The sequence below is a fragment of the Silurus meridionalis genome, chromosome 18 (genome assembly GCF_014805685.1).
Source record: "Silurus meridionalis isolate SWU-2019-XX chromosome 18, ASM1480568v1, whole genome shotgun sequence".
NCBI lineage: Eukaryota > Metazoa > Chordata > Actinopteri > Siluriformes > Siluridae > Silurus > Silurus meridionalis.
Genome location: NC_060901.1, coordinates 18566850 through 18576732, shown reverse-complemented (window position 1 = coordinate 18576732; position 9883 = coordinate 18566850).

Sequence of the window (9883 nt, the reverse complement as noted above, 5' to 3'; positions counted from 1 at the left end):
TAAAATCCAAAATCCATTGCCACCCACAGAAGCATATTGGCTTTGAGGGCGATACTGTTCCAATGCCAGCGTTGGGTTCAGTAGATTAGAATTGAAACTACTACAGTACACAGTGAACTCAATCAATTATTCAATTAATCCGGAATGGAAAAAAGAAGCATTAGGATTTGAAGGAAACCAGAGAGATGGCAAAAGGGCACACATTTTACTCTCAACTAGAAGTACAGAGATTCATGTTTTAAAAGAATCTGGTAAAAGGTTGACTCAAGTTAAAGTAAAGAAATTACTAATCCCTGTTTTACTGTCACGCTGGTTTACCTCACGTCATATTAATATATTAATAGAACATTCATTTTGTTATCTAATTCATGTATCCAGGCCGAGCAAGAACCACAAAGTTCAAGAGGAGAAAATCTGATGATGATCAGATGATCGTGGACGTCTCTGTTCTCAGTCATGTTTACGTCATGACTCACTACAACTCCATCTGCCTTCTGCCTTGATCGATGTTAGCTTCTGAGGATAGCGCACGTTTTTGGAACACGAGAGCCTGGAAATGATACGCCGGAAAAGAGGCATAGCGACAAGGGATTGGTCGATGGGCTAAAAACGGCTTTGAGAAGAAAAGATATTTGACCAAATAAATTTTAACTAAAATACAGATCTGGAAATACAAGAAGTAGAAAGTACAGAAATTTACATGAAAACTGTGATGAGAATCAATGAAATCCAGGCGGGAGTAGTGCAGTTCTTACAAATCGTGCAGTATAGGGAACGTGAACGTTTTCAGACGTGCAGCGTTTGTAGACGGAAGCGCCCTTTTTTTTTTAATTGATTATAGTAAACGTAGCTCTAGATGCCTTGTGTTTTTCTGTACCGAACGGCAAATGTAAACTCCATATAAAGCGCCATGACATACCGTATTATCAATGACTCGTGTGAACACAAATCACCTGTTTAAAAGGTTACACGTCTCTGCTTGAAATATTGTCAGCACGCTGAGCATGCGGTGTGAGTTTCATCGTGGCTCGGCCCCCTGCCCCTGTCCAAAACAGCCATATCCATAAACTGTCTTTCAAGTGCCATGTGGTTTAGCTTGGACATGCTACATTGGAAGGAGTGCTCCATAGCATGTCATGTGTTTCTGTGCATGTGTGTGTGTGTGGGGGGGGGGGGATCGTTGTTGCCTGCAGTGGGCCTTTTAAATGTACAGTATTTTCACCCAGTTTGTGAAATTCGCTTTCCACGGTGGAGCTTTGATGCGCGTGACTCCCGGCAAGAGACACCTGCCTGGAACCACAACAAACACAAGTCAAGGATCCAATTGGGCAACTGAGATGAACCTCACCATTGACTCGGGTTCTACCAAGCTCATTGGACGAAACATCGTTTACAGTTATCCGTTCGTCATGTAAACTCTTGTTTCAATATGGTGCCAAATGCAATGCTTCTCCAAAGGATGAAATTTTGAGTGCATGGGTTTCGCCGGGTTTCATCCATTTACTCTGGTTTTCTTTCCCAAAGACCCTCAAAGACACGAATTCTAAGCTGACTAGCATTCTCAAAATGTCTGTAGTGCCTAAATGTGTGAGACTGGACCACCGTCATGAGCTGTTTAAGATTAGTGATGGAAAGATCGGCTCATTGTAGTGACTCGGTTCTTTAAATCTCGTTCATCAAATGAACGAATCTTTTATAAGTTCATTTGATTCCTTTGATCAGAAATTCAAATAAAATGATACATTTTCAATAGGCAGATCCTCCAACACGTCTACATACACCAATTTTGACTATAGTTCCAATAATTTATATACAGTGAGGAAAATAAGTATAAGGACACCCTGCTATTTTGCAAGTTCTCCCACTTAGAAATCATGGAGGGGTCTGAAATTGCCATCGTAGGTGCATGTCCACTGTGAGAGACATAATCTAAAAAAAATCCAGAAATCACAATGTGTGATTTTTTAACTATTTATTTGTATGATACAGCTGAAAATAAGTATTTAAACACATGAGAAAGTCAATGTTAATATTTGGTACAGTAGCCTTTGTTCGCAATTACAGAGGTCAAACGTTTCCTGTAGTTTTTCACCAGGTTTTCACACACTGCAGGAGGGATTTTGGCCCACTCCTCCACACAGATCTTCTCTAGATCAGTCAGGTTTCTGGCCTGTCGCTGAGAAACATGGAGTTTGAGCTCCCTCCAAAGATTCTCTATTGGGTTTAGGTCTGGAGACTGGCTAGGTCACGCCAGAACCTTGATATGCTTCTTACAGAGCCACTGCTTGGTTATCCTGGCTGTGTGCTTCGGGTCATTGTCATGTTGGAAGACCCAGCCTCGACCCATCTTCAATGCTCTAACTGAGGGAAAGAGGTTGTTCCCCAAAATCTCGCAATACATGGCCCCGGTCATCCTCTCCTTAATACAGTGCAGTTGCCCTATCCCTTGTGCAGAAAAACACCCACAAAGCATGATGCCACCACCCCCATGCTTCACAGTAGGGATGGTGTTCTTGGGATGGTACTCATCATTCTTCTTCCTCCAAACACGTTTAGTGGAATTATGACCTAAAAGTTCTATTATCCCAGCTGACCACATGACTTTCTCCCATGACCCCTCTGGATCATCCAAATGGTCATTGGCAAACTTAAGACATGCCTGGACATGTGCTGGTTTAAGCAGGGGAACCTTCCGTGCCATGCATGATTTCAAACCATGACGTCTTAGTGTATTACCAACAGTAACCTTGGAAACGGTGGTCCCAGCTCTTTTCAGGTCATTGACCAGCTTCTCCCGTGTAGTTCTGGGCTGATTTCTCACCTTCCTTAGGATCATTGAGACCCCACAAGGTGAGATCTTGCATGAAGCCCCAGTCCGAGGAATATTGACAGTCATGTTTAGCTTCTTCCATTTTCTAATGATTGCTCCAACAGTGGCCCTTTTTTCACCAAGCTGCTTGGCAATTTCCCCATAGCCCTTTCCAGCCTTGTGGAGGTGTACAATTTTGTCTCTAGTGTCTTTGGACAGCTCTTTGGTCTTGGCCATGTTAGTAGTTGGATTCTTACTGATTGTATGGGGTGGACAGGTGTCTTTATGCAGCTAACGACCTCAAACAGGTGCATCTAATTTAGGATAATAAATGTAGTGGAGGTGGACATTTTAAAGGCAGACTAACAGGTCTTTGAGGGTCAGAATTGTAGCTGATAGGCAGGTGTTCAAATACTTATTTGCAGCTGTATCATACAAATAAATAGTTGAAAAATCATATATTGTGATTTCTGGATTTTTTTTTTAGATTATGTCTCTCACAGTGGACATGCACCTACGAGGACAATTTCAGACCCCTACATGTTTTCTAAGTGGGAGAACTTGCAAAATATCAGGGTGTTCAAATACTTATTTTCCTCACTGTATCTAACTGCATAGCCTCTATGGGAGCCATTTGACAAATGAACGAACGACTCGGACTAAAAGAGCTGGGAGTTCGTTGCTGTTTCCTGTACATCACTCTTTGAGACGACTCGTTCTTCTGAGTTACGTTAAAGATTCGTTCAAAACGGAAGACTCACTCTTTGAGACAACTCATTCTTCTAATTCAGGTTAAAGATTCGTTCAAAACGGATGAATCACACTTTGAGACAACTCGTTCTTCTGATTCAGGTTAAAGATTCGTTCAAAATGGATGAATCACTCTTTGAGACGACTCGTTCTTCTGAGTCACGTTCAAAAAGAACAAATTCTTTTATAAACGACTCATCGCTAGTGTTCCCCAGCTTTGTGCCCCAGTTCCAAGCATTCCTCTGACCCGAGCAGAAGGTAATAGAGGGTGTGGTTGAGCAAAAGTTTGCAGACACCTGCTTATAAGATTCATATGCATTTTTTTTTAACATTCCATTTCACAGTTAGTCTACCGTGTACTGTTAGAAGAACCTCCACTCTTCTGGGAAGACGTTTCACTAGATTTCGTGCTCATTCGGCCAAAGTCAGGTACTGTTTTTCAATAAGGTTGAGGTTCAGAGCTTTATAGCAGGAGATCCTGCACTCCAACCTACTTATAGCAGATCTTCATGGAGCTGTCTTTAAGGTCACAATGTTCCACCACCGAAACGACAGCGATTCGTCGCCCAGTTAACTTTAATGACGGAATTCGTTCAAACGCTCCGGCCAAGAACCTTCCAGGATTTCCTGCGAAAAGTGAGAGACGGGGTCATCACAAGAAGGGTCCAGCGGTGAACTTCTATTATCCTCCCGGGGGCTCGGCGCGGTAACACGGCTCGCCGAGAAAACGACATCAGAGAGAAACGGTGGGAGTCCGAAAGAACACGAGGTATATTGAATTACGAAACTTTCTGAAAATGTAAACACGCAGGATTATTTATGCGCGTTTTCCAGCCATATGTGCTCCGTTCCCAAATCTTTCCCGATAGTTAGAGGCGCACAAACGTCCGGGACTTTAGTGAACCCTGTTCCAGCATAAAGCCAGCTCCATGAGGTTAGAGAAGAAGATCTTGAGTGGCCTCCTGAAGAGCTATAAACCCTATGGGGTGAATTAGAATGCTGATCACACCCCATTACTTCTCATCTCGCTTACATCAGACTTTATTAACATCCTTGCGTCTGAATGAGGGCGAATCTCCACAGAATCTAGTGGAACATCTTCCCAGAAGAGCAGACCCAAACGGAAATCTGATATCCGGCCAGATATGAAAATGATAGTTAATATATGTGAGGATATTTGAACAATAGTTCTATAATAAAGTATATGTAGAAACGTTTTAATTATCGAACGTTTCTATACACATGTAGGATTCATATATTTTGATATATCGTGTAATTCATTCATGAAGTAGAGAATAATATGCAGTATGAGATAACATCCCACCTCATGAAGATTGTGGACCTTTAAAGAACCATCTAGAGACGTACCAGCACCATTTGGATCCCGCTTCATGTAGAGTTTGGACACTGGACCTCTTTGAGTGTTTAAAGGCTCTGGCATGGAGAGAAGCTGGTGTTGGATTTATGATGATCTTAAATGTTGAGCTATTTTATGAGTTGCTCAGTAGCTCCTGGTTCCATAACGTTTAAAGACTATAATCACACTCTTGATGTCACCCAAATGAGGATGGTTCCCCTTTTGAGTCTGGTTCCTCTCAAGGTTTCTTCCTCATAACATCTAAGGGAGTTTTTCCTTGCTACAGTCTACATGGCGGCTCATCAGGGATAAACACACATTATTTACCTTAACTCTTAAAATCCTGTAAAGCTGCTTTGAGACAATGTCTGTTGTGAAAAGCGCTATAGAAATAAACTTGGCTTGACTTCCTGCAATAGTGATTCAGCGACCAGGAAGAGTTGGATGAAATAGCTTTGACATCTCGACGTACGTGTTTCTTTGCTAATACCGTATGCTAACTCTCAAACTCTCAACCAGACGTATAAATTCTCTCTAAATGCAAACCTTTATAGGATTTCTCATGTTAGTGAATATCTGTAACTTGATTCATTGTTAGATATCAAAGATTTGAGCGAAGCTGCTTTGGGGCCACGGGCATTTTTAGAAGCGTTAAAATTAAAACGAATCGAGGCGAGTCGAAGATACGCGCTCGCCTTTATGCTTCATTTTTAAGCAAATCGCTTTGAAAATACAGCAAAACGATGGACAAACACTTTCGTTGACCGTGTACGAATGCTGTCTACTTATGAAGGTTTGGGTTTCGTGTTAAAACTAATTGAAGTGAAGTATGCTTTATTTTTTTGTTACAAAATAAAATCTAACTATTATTTATTGTTACTATTTCAGAAACCACATCTGTGTTACATCATTCTGTATTTATGGCATTTTTTAATCCGGTTTGGGACAATCACACATTTTTTATTATTATTTTTTATTAAAATCAATTTTACTCATAATTTCTTTGTAAAAAAGGTTTGATGAGGTCTTCAACCACAAATCCAATCACAATTTTTTTTTCTTTCTTTCTTTTTTTTATTAAAAATTAATTTTACTTGTGTAATTTCATTGTTAAAAGGGTTGATGTCTTGTTTTCTCTGTCCTTTTTTAAAATACTTTTGTAACTAAGTGTACTGATGTAACACATCGGGGTGTTACATCATTCCGCATTGTTTGCATTTTTTCATTTTTTTCATTTTTCAATCAAAAATTTTTTTTATTATTTTTTTATTAAAATCAATTTAACTCATGTAATTTCTTTGTAAAAAAAAAAAGGTTCCTGGTTTTCACTTTCTTTTTTTATTAAAATTAATTTTACTTGTGTAATTTCATTGTTAAAAGGGTTGATGTCTTGTTTTCTCTGTCCTTTTTTAAAATACTTTTGTAACTAAGTGTACTGATGTAACACATCGGGGTGTTACATCATTCCGCATTGTTTGCATTTTTTCATTTTTTTCATTTTTCAATCAAAAATTTTTTTTATTATTTTTTTATTAAAATCAATTTAACTCATGTAATTTCTTTGTAAAAAAAAAAAAAAGGTTCCCTGGTTTTCACTTTCTCTTTTTTTTTGGACTTTCAGATGGGAGTTTTGGAAGTAACATTTTACCAACGTTTTCGACTCAATTTTTTGCCGCTTAAATGCAGTGTTTCAAGTTCCAGGGCCGTAAAAAATGTATTCCTGTTCCATGCAATGATCTTGCAAATGTAAAAAAATTTAGTGTAATGTTTGCGATGTGACCGTTTTATTACATAATTATTTTCATTTGATTTGATTCCTTGTTGTACTTGTTGGCACACGGGTTTTAAATGATTGCTTTAATTTATTTTTTCTTTACAATTATTATTATTATTATTGTTGTTGTTTTTGTTTTTTTACCTCCAGAAATAATTGTAAACCAAAACCAAAAGTTATATAAAGTAAGTAAAAAGGTAATGGAAAAGAGTAAATTTTATTTATGTCGCCGAACCCTAATATCTCGAGCACAAGGGGGAAAAAAATTTGCCATTTAACGTCGGTTATCTCGGTGCAGCCGCAGAAGAACTCGCGGAAGTGGCGGAAAAATCAAGGCTTACAGCTGCTACAGGTGTTGTATTGTATACTGGTGAATCTCTGCTGTTAGTTAGTGCACATATGCCTTTTGTTATGCGATAAACGGGAGGAGAAAGTGAACGTGGAATGAGCAAAAGCATAGAATGAACACCGGCAGGATCGGGGGGAATCCGCGGTGCGCTTTGGGAAGAAAAGCGCAGCCGTTGAGAGAGTGCCGGTGGGAAGACACGTACCGGGATACGCATGCGCGATAACAACGACCGCCGTGAACCAACATATACCAACAATAACGGAGAGTGAGAGTGTGGAAGTTTAAATAGGAGCTGGTGATGATGATAAACGAGCACCATATGTGCGCAATTGAAGCGGAGCTTCAGAGAAAGCGGCCGAGAAAGAACCTGACACGCTGAAGGGGGCTGAAGGGGGCGTGGCAGGTGGATTCCTGACAGATAAACATGTACTGTATGTATTTTTATAGCATGCCTTCATCAAACAAATCGTGGCAACGCTGTTGTGTAAAAAAACCCTTCAAAAACACGTGCATGCACATTCTCATTTATTAACGCACATCATGTACATAAAGAAATTTCAAGCACGTTAATATATTGCCGCCATTTTGATTTTCGTTTATCTCGATCATCAGTTACCTCGATGCTTTTTGGCGACCCCCTAGGACATCGACATAACCGGGTTCCACTGTACAAGGATTAACATCTTATATACTATACTATACACATATATAAGTTATATATGTACTTGGAAAAATATATGTAACATATAAAAATGTCTATTTTGTCATATTTTAAAAAATAATATGTGGCATAAAATAAGATAAGAATCTGACCTATATTTCTATAACTGTAAAATTCAAACAAGATGCTGGATCTGTGGTGATCACAAATGTTGAGCTCATAAAACTAGTTTTATAACCATATAGACTGTATAAGACTGTAGAAAGAACATTACTTGTAATCTTATACTCCAGTACTCATGTTAGTTTTTACTCTACAGTGTTCTGTATTGTTGAAAGATTTATGATCACACTCTTGATGTCACCAAAATGAGGATGGGTTCCCCTTTAGAGTCTGGTTCCTCTCAAGGTTTCATCCTTATTACATCTAAGAGAGTTTTTCCTCGCCACAGTCACCACGGCTGCTCATCAGGGATAAATGCACTCCGTTTACCTTCACTGTTGATTTCTGTAAAGCTGCTTTGAGACAATGTCTGTTGTGAAAAGCACAATAGAAATAAACTTGACTTGACATGACTTGACAAGAGCATGTAATGCAATATTATAAATCGGATTTGCATATGCGTAGGTTCATTATAATAGTCGATGGAAACTCAATGTGGATGTTTAAAAAAAACGTGGTGTGGTGTCCACAAACTTTGGTCTACTGTATATTTTGATCGATTTCAAGAAATTCCTTCATTCTTCATTTTATTTGTTTCTCGACCGGATTGTTCCTGAATCGTGACCCTTTTCGTGTTACACAGTTTGATTCAGAAGAACGTCTGCGTCCGTACGAGAACGATCTTCGAACCGTAAAGCAGTGTTACTCGATCCTAATCTTTGGACAGCCCTCACCTCCCAGCCCCCTCGCCCCACCCCGCCCCACTCCTCCTCCTCCTCCTTCTCCATGTGCACATTATAGTGTTTTCTCGACCCACCTGGCTCGACTTGTCAACACATTAGCGACTCATGAAATTAAGAAGCAGGGAAAACACTAGCATGTGTTTCTCCAAAAGAGGAGGACCCCAAGAGAGAAGCAGCACTGGAAAAGGAGGAGGTTGGACGACACACTGCTGTTAAACATTTCGGTAATTCCGCAGCGACCAAACGAAGGGGATGCTAATGGTTTTTTAAACGCCGATATCCGCGAGAGATTAGCGAGAGGGCTGAGAAAGTCTGACGTCACGCTTTCGTTTGAGGATTCGCCCCATGCGGGCGCCAGAGCAGAACCTCAAAGATCTGTCCAGGAAAAAAAAACTAAAAAATTAGAACCACTTATTGCCAAAAAGAAGTATTTCTGGTGACTTGAAAAATCTCAAGGTAAAAGTATTGGGACACCTGATCCCAGCTGTAGAGCCAAATTGTACAGGATGTCTTTGGAAAGTGCTCTTTCCATTTCAACCAGGAGATCAGCTCCATGTAGAGAAGTGACCTGATATGACACCCATTTCCTCCTCGGCTTACGCCTGGTTAAATGAGCTACGAAGAACATCTTCCCAGGATATTTCAAGAAGATATTCACATTTCATTCTTATGCACAAACTTTGCAAAGTGTATTATTACGCCTTCCGTAATATTGCGTGTGTGTATGTGTGTGTGCTTTTTGTGACACAAGGGGGAGGTGGAGGGACGTCCTGGCTAGAACTGCAACGGGAGTGGAAAGCTTATTAGCTCCGTCCTTACCGCCATTTCGACTGAGTCAGCAAACTTTCTTTTTTTTCCTTTTTTTTATTAAATCGTGAAGGAGACGTCCACGCCAAGCCTCTCCAGACCAGACGCCCGGCGTCTGTTCCTCTCCCTGGTGTCGTTATCATGTGTTGTTTCTTCTTCTCCTTCTGTCAGATTCTTTCACACAGTGCACCAACCCAAGGCTACACCTGTAATTCAGACTAAACAGTATTAAACAGAGGTGTGTGTACACTGTGTTTATTTTACACAACACAAACACACACACACACACACACACACACACACACACACACACACACACACACACTCTTGTAAAAGCCTGGAGAAGAAGCACTTGATGATATCAATCCATGCACTTCTGAAAACACAACCCCAGTAACCTCATAAAAAGTATTCTTCATGCCACAGCCAGAGGGCGCCACATCGACTTTATGAATAAATGGATTATAGAAT